The sequence below is a fragment of the Bufo bufo genome, chromosome 3 (assembly GCF_905171765.1).
Source record: "Bufo bufo chromosome 3, aBufBuf1.1, whole genome shotgun sequence".
Classification (NCBI taxonomy): domain Eukaryota; kingdom Metazoa; phylum Chordata; class Amphibia; order Anura; family Bufonidae; genus Bufo; species Bufo bufo.
The window spans coordinates 399982323-399998163 of NC_053391.1; positions in this window are offsets into that span (position 1 = coordinate 399982323).

Genomic DNA, 15841 nt, shown 5'->3' on the forward strand with positions numbered 1-15841 from the left:
ATGGGTCATCCGTCTTCCCAGAGTTCCTTGCCCCATGTCCTCACATGTGTAGCCGCCATTGTAGCCTGCTAGCCGCCATGTTAGGAAAAATTGTGATTTGTTACCACGAAGCGCGAGGAAATTCGCATTCGTTCAGAATTACATTTTTCCTGAAATTCGGAATGAATTTGACTTCGTCAGCTTTGATTCGCTCATCTCTAAATACAGCCTTCACGCTTTAAACACTTTGCAGTCTTTCCAAAATAACCACAGGCGTGCTATTCTGTACTTGTTAACTCCCTCTGCAGTTCCCTGCCTAAGGGTTGAAATACCTATAAAAAGCAGGCCCTCTAACAATCCTGGTGCAGGAGGGAAGATATTAGAACACCGAAGAGGAAAAGTGCAGTGTGCGAACACTATATGGTAAAAAATTCCAATGAATGCCAACTTAGGAGGGCATATTGGGAGGCTCAATTTTCTATATAGCTGAGAAATTAATTTTTTAGGGGGATGTTTAGCATTGATGAGGCTTTCAAACCAGGTAAGGGGTCTTAAAAGTGCATGGTAAGGGACAAACTTTGTTAAGCTGGCATGTATAAACGAATAGACAGAAGGGAATGTCTTAGCTTCAGGAAAAAGGTGGGGTTGGCATCTGATACTGGCACCTGGGGGGGAGAGGCACCTGATACTGGCACATGGGGGGGGGAGAGGGGTTGGCACCTGATACTGGCACATGGGGGGGAGGGAGAGAGGCATTTGATACTGGCCCTTTTTTTGTGGGGGGGGGGGGAGATGGCACTATTATACTCGGACATGGGGGGGAGGAGAGAGGCACTTGATACTGGCACATGATGGAGGGCATCTATGGGGACACTTACTAGCACATTATTGGGGGGCATTATGGGGGATACTAGACCGGCAGCCTATCAGAGGCTGGACACTGAGGGGCATCTACTGGGGCACTATATATGGGGCATTTTATACTGGTACATTATGGGGGGCACTAGCAGGAAGGGGGGAGAGGAGCACTATGGGGGAATTTACTGGGGGCACTATATAGGGGTATTTTATACTGGGACATTATGGGGGCACTATGGGGACATTAGCTCAACTGAGGGCATTACAAGGGGGTATTTTTGCACTGTCACATTATAAGGAGAATTATTACTACTTGGGGGGTTGGCATTATAGTGGGCTTTATTACTCCCCCATGGTATGACCCCCTAGTAGCAGCACCAGCCTCTCCCTGCTCTGCTATCCCTCTGCCCCTTCTCCAAATCCTTATTATGAAATCTTTCTCATTAGGATAAAGCACAACATCAGCTCCGCCGAGCCCCTGGCCAAGTGTTGAAGTGGTGTCCGAGATCCCCAAGGGCCAAGTCAAGTAACTGTAAGTTTTCATATGAAATATGTTTATGTTATACACATATAGCCACTGTGCCACACAATATACAGTATACCGCTACACTGTGCCAAAGGAGTGGGGTTCACACAGGAGGAGGGAGGTGCAAAGCACGCTGGAGGGGCCCTTACAAATATTTGCTGTGGGGCCCAGTCACTTCTACACTGCTCAAAAAAATAAAGGGAACACAAAAATAACACATCCTAGATCTGAATTAATTAAATATTCTTCTGAAATACTTTGTTCTTTACATAGTTGAATGTGCTGACAACAAAATCACACAAAAATTTAAAAATGGAAATCTAATTTTTTAACCCATGGAGGTCTGGAATTGGAGTCACACTCAAAATTAAAGTGGAAAAACGCACTACAGGCTGATCCAACTTTGATGTAATGTCCTTAAAACAAGTCAAAATGAGGCTCAGTAGTGTGTGTGGCCTCCACGTGCCTGTATGACCTCCCTACAACGCCTGTGCATGCTCCTGATGAGGTGGCGGACGGTCTCCTGAGGGATCTCCTCCCAGACCTGGACTAAAGCATCTGCCAACTCCTGGACAGTCTGTGGTGCAACTGTTGTGCAGTCTGTTGGTGGATAGAGCGAGACATGATGTTCAGATGTGCTCAATTGGATTCAGGTCTGGGGAACGGGCGGGCCAGTCCATAGAATCAATGCCTTCGTCTTGCAGGAACTGCTGACACACTCCAGCCACATGAGGTCTAGCATTGTCTTGCATTAGGAGGAACCCAGGGCCAACCGCACCAGCATATGGTCTCACAAGGGGTCTGAGGATCTCATCTCGGTACCTAATGGCAGTCAGGCTACCTCTGGCGAGCACATGGAGGGCTGTGCGGCCCTCCAAAGAAATGCCACCCCACACCATTACTGACCCAATGCCAAACCGGTCATGCTGGAGGATGTTGCAGGCAGCAGAACGTTCTCCACGGCGTCTCCAGACTCTGTCACGTCTGTCACATGTGCTCAGTGTGAACCTGCTTTCATCTGTGAAGAGCACAGGGCGCCAGTGGCGAATTTGCCAATCTTGGTGTTCTCTGGCAAATGCCAAACGTCCTGAATGGTGTTGGGATGTAAGCACAACCCCCACCTGTGGACATCGGGTCCTCATATCACTTTCATGGAGTCTGTTTCTGACCGTTTGAGCAGACACATGCACATTTGTGGCCTGCTGGAGGTCATTTTGCAGGGCTCTGGCAGTGCTCCTCCTGTTCCTCCTTGCACAAAGGCGGAGGTAGCGGTCCTGCTGCTGGGTTGTTGCCCTCCTACGGCCTCCTCCACGTCTCCTGATGTACTGGCCTGTCTCCTGGTAGCGCCTCCATGCTCTGGACACTACGCTGACAGACACAGCAAACCTTCTTGCCACAGCTCGCATTGATGTGCCATCCTGGATAAGCTGCACTACCTGAGCCACTTGTGTGGGTTGTAGACTCAGTCTCATGCTACCACTAGAGTGAAAGCACCGCCAGCATTCAAAAGTGACCAAAACATCAGCCAGGAAGCATAGGAACTGAGAAGCGGTCTGTGGTCACCACCTGCAGAACCACTCCTTTATTGGGGGTGTCTTGCTAATTGCCTATAATTTCCACCTGTTGTCTATCCCATTTGCACAACAGCATGTGAAATTGATTGTCACTCAGTGTTGCTTCCTAAGTGGACAGTTTGATTTCACCGAAGTGTGATTGACTTGGAGTTACATTGTGTTGTTTAAGTGTTCCCTTTATTTTTTTTGAGCAGTGTAGTTACGCCCCTGCCAACTATCTATAGTTCTGAATCATAATCACCAGCTGCCTAAATGTTTGCACAAAGCTTCCTTTCCTGGAAGTGTTGTCATTATATATGACACTCTAAAGTAATATGATGAACTCAGTTAAATTGCTAAAGGTTTATGTTGACTGTTTCCATTGGCAGCGTCTAGAACTTTATACAGCTCTGGCCTTGAATACCAACTGTTATTGAGGAAGTATTGCAATGTGTCAGGTACACCACTCACAGCACATGTGAATAGGGTGCGATGGAAAGCGTTACTCAGCGTTCCAAATTCTCTTACAAGGTTACAAAAAGAAGTGATGTAAATGCTTCTGGGAGAATGAAAATCTTTTTCTACCAACTATCTAAAAGTTCTACCTATTTAATGACACGATAAGATTAAAGTGTATAGAATACTGTAGTAACTAAGTTTTTATGTCTGCTTTCAGGGATATTATTTTATGTTACTTCTAAGCTTGTTTTTGTGTAGTACAGCGTTTTATTGAAGTAAAACATTTTCAATTACACTACAGAATATGTAAAAGTCAGGCTTCTTTCTGACAGATGAGATGTAAGAGTGACATTTAATGCATATAAGCAAGCTGAAAAGAAAGTGTATTTCCATTTAGTAACATTTCTAGCTGGGGGCTACTTCAAAAATGTCTTCAGTTTGGTGACACTTAATCATACCTTCCTTAATATCATGCTTCTCAATGCAACCCAGCATTTTCTTTGTGTATATCTTGACTACATTTTATTTTTCCTTTGATGCTAAACCATTGAAGATGAGAAGGTCTTTCACACAAAATTTTTTATAGCTGTATAGGAATTTTCTGCAGAAAAAAATGCACTTATTGTATTTCACAACTTGACTTGTAATATCTAATTTAAGTATACAACATTTCAGGCAGCAGTTAGTAAAAGGAAATACACATTCAGATTGCATTAGTATATTGCTGGTAATAATGATTAAATAAATAAATAAATCACTCCCCAGTGTCAGACTGGGGATTCCTTGGATCACCAGTGGAAAGAGTGTCAAGTAATACACCACAAAGTCAGCTCAAAATGGGATTGTCTTCATCTGAGTCCTTGTGGCCCTGTTGCAGTAATGATATATTATTATGTCAAAGCTTTGGTCCACTGGATGACATCCTTGCTAAAATTTACTTTTCTTAAGGCATATGGTTAAAATTCTGTCAGTGCTGCCAAACCACCATCCCTGCTCTTAGTTCAATGCCTGAGTTAAAAATCTGAGTAATCTAAAATTGATTGGTACACCAAAGAGGGTGTGGTATTTCATTATACAAGAAAATGGCTGCTAGGTAGTGTATCTTTAGCAACCAGATTGTCTCAGATGAGGTGGAATGGTAATGTGCTGGCAAAACAGAAGAAGAAAAGCCATTTGGAAGCAGTCATTACTGATATTAGGGTAGGTGTACATATGAATAGAACCTGAGGCCAATCCCCGCTAATCAGATGTCTTTGTCTCTTCCTGCTCGCCACTGCTATGTCTATGGCAAAGCAGCAGCGAGCAGGAAGAGAGAAAGGAAAGGGCACGCTGCGCTTTCCCTTCATATAGCTGATCAGCGGGGGTGTTGGGTGTCGGACCCCCACCGATCTGATATTGATGACCAATCCTGAGGATATATATATATATATATACTGTATTTATATATATATATATATATCTCCTTTCTTTTGTCCTGACAGATTTTGCGCAGGATATCATATAATATAATAAAATATAATAGCAATGAAAGGGAGAGCATCGGAGCATTTCATATCAGAGGGGCTACCTGGGTGAAAAAGGGGATATATCAGCTCTGAACCCGGAAAAACCCCTTTAACTGCGAATTTGTCAGCAGTTCAACATGATGCAGACAGCAATATATTAGACCAGCCTTTAATACTGTGGCACAGTAATTCTACATATAAAATAAGAGTAATAAACCCATTGAATGACACACAATATAGTATAACCCGATTGTTATTAATTAAAGGAGAATAAATAAGTACATGTTATAGCAAAATACAATTTCATATAGTGGTAACAGTGCAGGAGTGTACTGCGACAAGTATAAAAACCACCATCTTCCTACAATACTATTAACTCATATGGTATGTTAAGTGCTGCCAAGGAGAGTGCACACCTACAATACTGTGATACCAATGTAATATACATATATAACAACGCAGGAAGTAGGCAACTCAATACTTGACCTCATGTCATCGTTTCATCCTGCCCATAGTACTACTCTATGGGGATAACCTTTAAATCTAGGGGATTGCCTTCGTGCGCTAGTGTGAAGTGGCGTGAGACGCTGTGTGTCGTGATTTTTTTTTTTTATGTTTGATCTGTGTTCGTTCATTCACTCTCTCAGGGTTTGTGTCTTGCGGCCAACGTAATAGATGTTGCAGGGGCATTGGAGTAAGTAAATGACGTTTCTACTGGCACAGGTCATTTGTTGTAGGAATAAGATTTTGCCTATGGGGTGTGGAATGTCCATCTCTCTGTTTGCTGTTTTAATCATCTGGCAGCATTTGCATTTTTTCACGACGCATTTCGAAGATCCCTTGAATTCTGATGTTTGTTTATTGATTTTTTGTTTACTGAATTCTTTGAATCTCCCTTGAAAAATCAATAAACAAACATCATAATTCAAGGGATCTTCGAAATGCGGCGTGAAAAAATGCAAATGCTGACAGAGAGAGCGAATGAACGAACACAGATCAAACATTAAAAAAAAATCACGACACACAGCATCTCACGCCACTTCACACTAGCGCACGAAGGCAATCCCCTAGATTTAAAGGTTATTCCCCTAGAGCAAACCCCTTCCTACCAACAACTCTGTAGGAAGGAAATGTTCTGGATTTTTAAACTGAACACCCTCACTCCATTTGGCCTTAACGAAACACTGGAACACGCCAACTACTAATCAACAAGTACTACTAAATATAAATTCATCTAAATAGCCAGACCCAACAATACCACCCGCCACCACCCCACACTGCCCAACTAACATTCATTTCCCACCTATTTTAAATTGCTTGACGTATTCAGATCAAAACACCGAAGTACTATATATAAAAATCCTTAAATAAAACCTGAAACAGAGTATGTAAACACAAAAAAAGAAAAAGGTCTAGCATAGAGCGATGAAAGCTGACCACACATGAAGAGAATATACATACGAATATACACACACATATATCTGCTTATATATACATATATATATGCACACAGGATTTAAAGAAAAAACAACACAAATAGAGCAAACTAATTTCACATTCATTTATTTATTTATTTAGTTATTTATTAAAATATTAAACACATATGTCTCGGACCATTAAACTCGAACCCATTGTACCCTGAGGTAAACAACCTCATCAACAGAACGATTCTCATTTTTATTTTCACTTTCACCACTTATTTAATATTTATATCTCTCAACTTTTTTAAATATATTTATTTAATACATTTTTTTATATTTTTGGAAATATTTCTCATTTATTTATAAATTCAGTCCATGACGTACCCTAGCGACGCACCTAAATAAAGGTTAACAACCCCCCCGCCTTCCCCCCCTTTCCCGATTTGTCCCCACTAATATTCGCCTAATATCAGCCCCACACCCTTATCCCCATACGATTTTAGAATAAAACAAGAATGACTTTATAGGAGCCTTACATATGGCATACTATATTTATGCCACCATAAAAGATCTATAAATTCACCACAAATCTTCTTATGATACTGAAAAGCCCTGTCTATATACCCCAGAGAGGATTCCACCCCACTATACACAATGCCCCCTAATCATGAAGCTTGATCTGACCAGATAGCCCAAACAGCAAAAAGTTGAGAAAGTAAAGATCGCTAAAACCGGAAGCCCCATATGCGTTCCAGCTTGGAACGCACCAACTTCCGGTCATGCGCAAAAGCGCAGCCGGACACACTCCTCCTTCCGGCCGGCTACACAGATTGGCGAGAGACGCCCTTTAGCTCACATGGGCGGTCCCCCTATATACTTCAGGCGCCGCTACGCCCGGAAGCTACAATGCGCTCCAGCTTGGAACGCACTAACTTCCGGTCATACAAAAAAAGTGCAGCCGGACACTCCCCCTTCCGGCCGGCCGCACAGATCGGCTAGAAAACGCCCTTTACCACACATGGGCGGTCCCCCAATACAATTTTGGCGCCGTTTTTTCTTTTTTTGCCGCCCTTCTGCCAATTAGTGGCCATTTTAACAAACATTTCAATAGGACATTTAGGGTATAAATACCTGTGACCATACACAGGGACACTATTGCTCCTGATGAAGGGACGTGCCTGTCCCGAAACGCGTTGAGCCGTATATATATGTACATGCAATAAAGACCTTTGAAGAGAAGCACCCGTGTGATTGGCTGCCTTCATCCGTTAAAACTCTAGAAGCGATCCAGGCTGGGGGGGTACTCGGTTTACAGGTGTATTATGCTTATCCTGGTAAACCGCCCCCCTCGTGAAGTGAGTAATTTACCCACGATACCACACTAATATATGTATTGGTATCCTTTTAAACAAAAATTGTTTTACCTATTGATTTGCCTAAACTGTACCACACTATATTGTGTACGATACTGCAGAACACGGTCTCTCAGGCACTCGAGATGGTATGCAGTGATCCTACCTATGTGTACAATTTTTATCCTTTTTATCTTTTCAGCAGAATTTATATATTTATATATGTGCACATTCATTTGATCTCTTATGCAGATTTTTTACATATGTGTGTGTGTGTATATATATATACATTTTTATCCTACACATTGATATCTCTATACACATCCCTTTACCGTCACTCCTTTTTTACAAATATAAAGCTGATGCAAAACCTATTACATACTTAACTTGCTAAACCACCATTATCAATCAAGCACTACTGGCGCCCAAAAGGGTTTTATTCAGAAATAGGTGAGACCTGGAGGGTTCTCCACCCACCAGTCCCCCTATTTTGGCATACTACCATACACTGTGACGAGGGGACATCCTCTGCGTCTGTTTGTACATAAACATAGAAGAGGATTCTTTACGGTAAGAGCAGTGAGTCTATGGAACTCTCTGCCTGAGGAGGTGGTGATGGTGAGTACAATAAAGGAATTCAAGAGGGGCTTGGATGTATTTCTGGAGCGTAATAATATTACAGGCTGTAGCTACTAGAGAGGGGTCATTGATCCAGGGAGTTATCTGATTGCCTGATTGGAGTCGGGAAGGAATTTTTTATTCCCCTAAAGAGGGGAAAATTGGCTTCTACCTCACAGTTTTTTTTTTTGCCTTCCTATGGATCAACTTGCAGGATAACAGGCCGAACTGGATGAACAAATGTCTTTTTTCGGCCTTATGTACAGTCGTGGCCAAAAGTTTTGAGAATTACATAAATATTGGAAATTGGAAAAGTTGCTGCTTAAGTTTTTATAATGGCAATTTGCATATACTCCAGAATGTTATGAAGAGTGATCAGATGAATTGCATAGTCCTTCTTTGCCATGAAAATTAACTTAATCCCAAAAAAACCTTTCCATTGCATTTCATTGCTGTCATTAAAGGACCTGCTGAGATCATTTCAGTAATCGTCTTGTTAACTCAGGTGAGAATGTTGACGAGCACAAGGCTGGAGATCATTATGTCAGACTGATTGGGTTAAAATGGCAGACTTGACATGTTAAAAGGAGGGTGATGCTTGAAATCATTGTTCTTCCATTGTTAACCATGGTGACCTGCAAAGAAATGCGTGCAGCCATCATTGCGTTGCATAAAAATGGCTTCACAGGCAAGGATATTGTGGCTACTAAGATTGCACCTCAATCAACAATTTATAGGATCATCAAGAACTTCAAGGAAAGAGGTTAAATTCTTGTTAAGAAGGCTTCAGGGCGTCCAAGAAAGTACAGAAAGCGCCAGGATTGTCTCCTAAAGAGGATTCAGCTGCGGGATCGGAGTGCCACCAGTGCAGAGCTTGCTCAGGAATGGCAGCAGGCAGGTGTGAGCGCATCTGCATGCACAGTGAGGCGAAGACTTTTGGAAGATGGCCTGGTGTCAAGAAGGGCAGCAAACAAGCCACATCTCTCCAAAAAAAACATCAGGGACAGATTGTTCTTCTTCAGAAAGTATGATGAATGGACTGCTGAGGACTGGGGCAAAGTCATATTCTCTGATGAGGCCTCTTTCCGATTGTTTGGGGCATCTGGAAAAAGGCTTGTCCGGAGAAGAAAAGGTGAGCGCCACCATCAGTCCTGTGTCATGCCAAAAGTAAAGCATCCTGAGACCATTCATGTGTGGGGTTGCTTCTCATCCAAGGGAGTGGGCTCACTCACAATTTTGCCCAAAAACACAGCCATGAATAAAGAATGGTACCAAAACACCCTCCAACAGCAACTTCTTCCAACAATCCAACAACATTTTGGTGAAGAACAATGCATTTTCCAGCATGATGGAGCACCGTGCCATAAGGCAAAAGTGATAACTAAGTGGCTCGGGGACCAAAACGTTGACATTTTGGGTCCATGGCCTGGAAACTCCCCAGATCTTAATCCCATTGAGAACTTGTGGTCAATCCTCAAGAGGCGGGTGGACAAACAAAAACCCACTAATTCTGACAAACTCCAAGAAGTGATTATGAAAGAATGAGTTGCTATCAGTCAGGAATTGGCCCAGAAGTTGATTGAGAGCATGTCCAGTCGAATTGCAGAGGTCCTGAAAAAGAAGGGCCAACACTGCAAATACTGACTCTTTGCATAAATGTCATGTAATTGTCAATAAAAGCCTTTGAAACGTATGAAGTGCGTGCAATTATATTTCCCTACATCACAGAAACAACTAAAACAAAGATCTAAAAGCAGTTTAGCAGCAAACTTTGTGAAAACTAATATTTGTGTCATTCTCAAAACTTTTGGCCACGACTGTACTATGTTACTATGTTACTATTACAGCAGCGAGAGGAAATTTGGCTTTGTGGCGAACTCTGCTTTGAAAGCTTCAATTCGCTCAACACATCTGACACATCTGTCATACTCGTACATATTTAACCTTTCTTTTGTACTCACAGATTTGAGGCAGGATATCTTATAATATAATAAAATATAATAGCTTTGGGCAGGACTTCCTAACAGCATTCCATGCAAAATCTAAAGTACTTATGGCTTAGGGCTCTGCCATTTGGTGTTCTGGGGGTTCCGTGTAGTGGTGACAGTGAATCAATTGTCAGAATTCAGTTGTGTCCCTTCTAATGACAGAATCTGCAGGTTTCTTGGGCTTGCGCATACTATTAGTATTTCAACATAATAGTTATGTTGCATTTGGTTCTAGTAATATGCTTAAAAAAGATTTTTTGTATGAATACTTATCAGTGATGAACAGTTGATTTATTATAGACTGTGTGTGCCAAACCGTCAGTGGAACATTATTATCAGTTGTCACATTAGTGCTGATAAAAGTAACTAGTGATGGGAATGAAGCATACTAAGTAAATACAGACCATCAACTTGGTTTGAAACATTTTCAAGAATAATAGTTCTTATATTTTACATCTGCAATAGAAGAAAACAGAGGGAATGGCAACACTGCATATACTATATATTGCTTTAAATAGTTTTAATAATAAAAATGCTTAATTATATAACTTTTCAAACCTGTACAAATATATCCCATACCATTTTACAAATGTAAATCCTTATCACATATCAAAATACACAAACTCTGGTATAGAGCACTTCTAACAATCTCTTTTGGAAGAAAAATCTTTCCATCTTTATAATGTTCTCTTGGGGTTGTCCCAGGAAAAATATTCTACAGTCTTCAAACCAGCACCTCGATCTGAATTATTTTTTAATTGCATGTAACCACTGAGTTATTCTATAAAGTGCATCTGTATAGCGCCACCTGCTCTTAGTTTTTTGGTTTTTTTCTTATTTCTTTGTCCGGCTCACTGAGAAGGCCGCACTTGCTCAGTTCATGCTTATAGACACGCTACCTTAGCTGCAGCAGAAAAGACAATCCTTTGAGCTGTCAGCTGGATATAAATCTAGTAGAGCAGTGGATGGGGAGATATCTGGATCAATGTGAGGTTTGGTTCTAACTTTGTTAGAAAGAGATTGTCATATACTATATGATGTCTGATTTATAATTTTTTTTACATTAGTCATGGGATAACCCTTTTAACTTCATATTGATTGTTCCTAGAAACAGGACTTATTCCAGTGTGCTAGAACAGCCATTTTTTTATTACCTTGCCTCACAAAAAGTGTTATTTAGAGCAATCAAAAATCATCTGTACCCCAAAATATTACCAACAAAACTGCCACTAGAGTTGAGCGAACACCTGGATGTTCGGGTTCGAGAAGTTCGGCCGAACTTCCCGGAAATGTTCGGGTTCGGGATCCGAACTCGACCCGAACTTCGTCCCGAACCCGAACCCCATTGAAGTCAATGGGGACCCGAACTTTTCGGCACTAAAAAGGCTGTAAAACAGCCCAGGAAAGAGCTAGAGGGCTGCAAAAGGCAGCAACATGTAGGTAAATCCCCTGCAAACAAATGTGGATAGGGAAATTAATTAAAATTAAAATAAAAAAAATAAAAATTAACCAATATCAATTGGACAGAGGTCCCATAGCAGAGAATCTGGCTTCACGTCAGCAGAGAATCAGTCTCTTCATGCCATAGCAAAGAATCTGGCTTCATGTCAGCAGAGAATCAGTCTCTTCATGCCATAGCAGAGAATCTGGCTTCATGTCAGCACAGAATCAGTCTTCATGTCATAGCAGAGAATCAGGCTTCACGTCACCCACCACTGGAACAGGCCACTGTCACACATTTAGGCCCCGGCACCCAGACAGAGGAGAGAGGTCCTGTAACAGAGAATCTGGCCTTATGTCAGCGCAGAATCAGTCTTCATGTCATAGCAGAGAATCAGGCTTCACGTCACTCACCACTGGAACAGGCCACTGTCACACATTTAGGCCCCGGCACCCAGACAGAGGAGAGAGGTCCCGTAACAGAGAATCTGGCCTTATGTCAGCGCAGAATCAGTCTTCATGTCATAGCAGAGAATCAGGCTTCACGTCACCCACCACTGGAACAGGCCACTGTAACATATTTAGGCCCCGGCACCCAGACAGAGGTGAGAGGTCCCGTAACAGAGAATCTGGCCTTATGTCAGCACAGAATCTGTCTTCATGTCATAGCAGAGAATCAGGCTTCACGTCAGCCACCACTGGAACAGGCCACTGTCACACATTTAGGCCCAGGCACCCAGGCAGAGGAGAGAGGTCCCGTAACAGAGAATCTGGCCTTATGTCAGCGCAGAATCTGTATTCATGTCATAGCAGAGAATCAGGCTTCACGTCACCCACCACTGGAACAGGCCACTGTCACACATTTAGGCCCTGGCACCCAGACAGAGGAGATCGGTCCCGTAACAGAGAATCTGGCCTTATGTCAGCGCAGAATCTGTCTTCATGTCATAGCAGAGAATCAGGCTTCACGTCATCCACCACTGGAACAGGCCACTGTCACACATTTAGGCCCAGCCACCCAGGCAGAGGAGAGAGGTCCCATAACAGAGAATCTGGCCTTATGTCAGCACAGAATCTGTCTTCATGTCATAGCAGAGAATCAGGCTTCACGTCACCCACCACTGGAACAGGCCACTGTCACACATTTAGGCCCCGGCACCCAGACAGAGGAGAGCGGTCCTGTAACAGAGAATCTGGCCTTATGTCAGCGCAGAATCTGTCTTCATGTCATAGCAGAGAATCAGGCTTCACGTCAGCCACCACTGGAACAGGCCACTGTCACACATTTAGGCCCAGGCACCGAGGCAGAGGAGAGAGGTCCCGTAACAGAGAATCTGGCCTTATGTCAGCGCAGAATCTGTATTCATGTCATAGCAGAGAATCAGGCTTCACGTCACCCACCACTGGAACAGGCCACTGTCACACATTTAGGCCCCGGCACCCAGACAGAGGAGAGCGGTCCCGTAACAGAGAATCTGGCCTTATGTCAGCGCAGAATCTGTCTTCATGTCATAGCAGAGAATCAGGCTTCACGTCACCCACCACTGGAACAGGCCACTGTCACACATTTAGGCCCCGGCACCCAGACAGAGGAGAGAGGTCCCGTAACAGAGAATCTGGCCTTATGTCAGCGCAGAATCAGTCTTCATGTCATAGCAGAGAATCAGGCTTCACGTCACCCACCACTGGAACAGGCCACTGTCACACATTTAGGCCCCGGCACCCAGACAGAGGAGAGAGGTCCCGTAACAGAGAATCTGGCCTTATGTCAGCGCAGAATCAGTCTTCATGTCATAGCAGAGAATCAGGCTTCACGTCACCCACCACTGGAACAGGCCACTGTCACATATTTAGGACCTGGCACCCAGACAGAGGTGAGAGGTCCCGTAACAGAGAATCTGGCCTTATGTCAGCACAGAATCTGTCTTCATGTCATAGCAGAGAATCAGGCTTCACGTCACCCACCACTGGAACAGGCCACTGTCACACATTTAGGCCCCGGCACCCAGGCAGAGGAGAGAGGTCCCGTAACAGAGAATCTGGCCTTATGTCAGCACAGAATCTGTCTTCATGTCATAGCAGAGAATCAGGCTTCACGTCACCCACCACTGGAACAGGCCACTGTCACACATTTAGGCCCCGGCACCCAGACAGAGGAGAGCGGTCCCGTAACAGAGAATCTGGCCTTATGTCAGCGCAGAATCTGTCTTCATGTCATAGCAGAGAATCAGGCTTCACGTCAACCACCACTGGAACAGGCCACTGTCACACATTTAGGCCCAGGCACCCAGGCAGAGGAGAGAGGTCCCGTAACAGAGAATCTGGCCTTATGTCAGCACAGAATCTGTCTTCATGTCATAGCAGAGAATCAGGCTTCACGTCACCCACCACTGGAACAGGCCACTGTCACACATTTAGGCCCCGGCACCCAGACAGAGGAGAGGTTCATTCAACTTTGGGTTGCCCCGCAATATAATGGTAAAATGAAATTAAAAATAGTATTGAATGAGGAAGTGCCCTGGAGTAGAATAATATATTGTTAAGGGGAGGTAGTTAATATCTAATCTGCACAAGGGATGGACAGGTCCTGTGGGATCCATGCCTGGTTCATTTTTATGAACGTCAGCTTGTCCACATTGGCTGTAGACAGGCGGCTGCGTTTGTCTGTAATGACGCCCCCTGCCGTGCTGAATACACGTTCAGACAAAACGCTGGCCGCCGGGCAGGCCAGCACCTCCAAGGCATAAAAGGCTAGCTCTGGCCACGTGGACAATTTGGAGACCCAGAAGTTGAATGGGGCCGAACCATCAGTCAGTACGTGGAGGGGTGTGCACAGGTACTGTTCCACCATGTTAGTGAAATGTTGCCTCCTGCTAACACGTTCCGTATCAGCTGGTGGTGCACTTAGCTGTGGCGTGTTGACAAAACTTTTCCACATCTCTGCCATGCTAACCCTGCCCTCAGAGGAGCTGGCCGTGACACAGCTGCGTTGGCGACCTCTTGCTCCTCCTCTGCCTTCGCCTTGGGCTTCCACTGGTTCCCCTGTGACATTTGGGAATGCTCTCAGTAGCGCGTCTACCAACGTGCGCTTGTACTCGCGCATCTTCCTATCACGCTTCAGTGTAGGAAGTAAGGTGGGCACATTGTCTTTGTACCGGGGATCCAGCAGGGTGGCAACCCAGTAGTCTGCACACGTTAAAATGTGGGCAACTCTGCTGTCATTGCGCAGGCACTGTAGCATGTAGTCGCTCATGTGTGCCAGGCTGCCCAGAGGTAAGGACAAGCTGTCCTCTGTGGGAGGCGTATCGTCATCGTCCTGTGTTTCCTCCCAGCCACGTACCAGTGATGGGCCCGAGCTGCTTTGGGTGCCACCCCGCTGTGAACATGCTTCATCCTCATCCTCCTCCACCTCCTCCTCATCCTCGTCCTCCTCGTCCTCCAGTAGTGGGCCCTGTCTGGCCACATTTGTACCTGGCCTCTGGTGTTGCAAAAAACCTCCCTCTGAGTCACTTTGAAGAGACTGGCCTGAAAGTGCTAAAAATGACCCCTCTTCCTCCTCTTCCTCCTGGGCCACCTCCTCTTCTATCATCGCTCTAAGTGTTTTCTCAAGGAGACATAGAAGTGGTATTGTAACGCTGATAACGGCGTCATCGCCACTGGCCATGTTGGTGGAGTACTCGAAACAGCGCAACAGGGCACACAGGTCTCGCATGGAGGCCCAGTCATTGGTGGTGAAGTGGGTCTGATCCGCAGTGCGACTGACCCGTGCGTGCTGCAGCTGAAACTCCACTATGGCCTGCTGCTGCTCGCACAGTCTGTCCAGCATATGCAAGGTGGAGTTCCACCTGGTGGGCACGTCGCATATGAGGCGGTGAGCGGGAAGGCCGAAGTTACGCTGTAGCGCAGACAGGCGAGCAGCGGCAGGGTGTGAACGCCGGAAGCGCGAACAGACGGCCCGCACTTTATGCAGCAGCTCTGACATGTCGGGGTAGTTGCGAATGAACTTCTGCACCAACAAATTCAGCACATGCGCCAGGCAAGGGATGTGCGTCAAACCGGCTAGTCCCAGAGCTGCAACGAGATTTCGCCCATTATCGCACACCACCAGGCCGGGCTTGAGGCTCACCGGCAGCAACCACTCG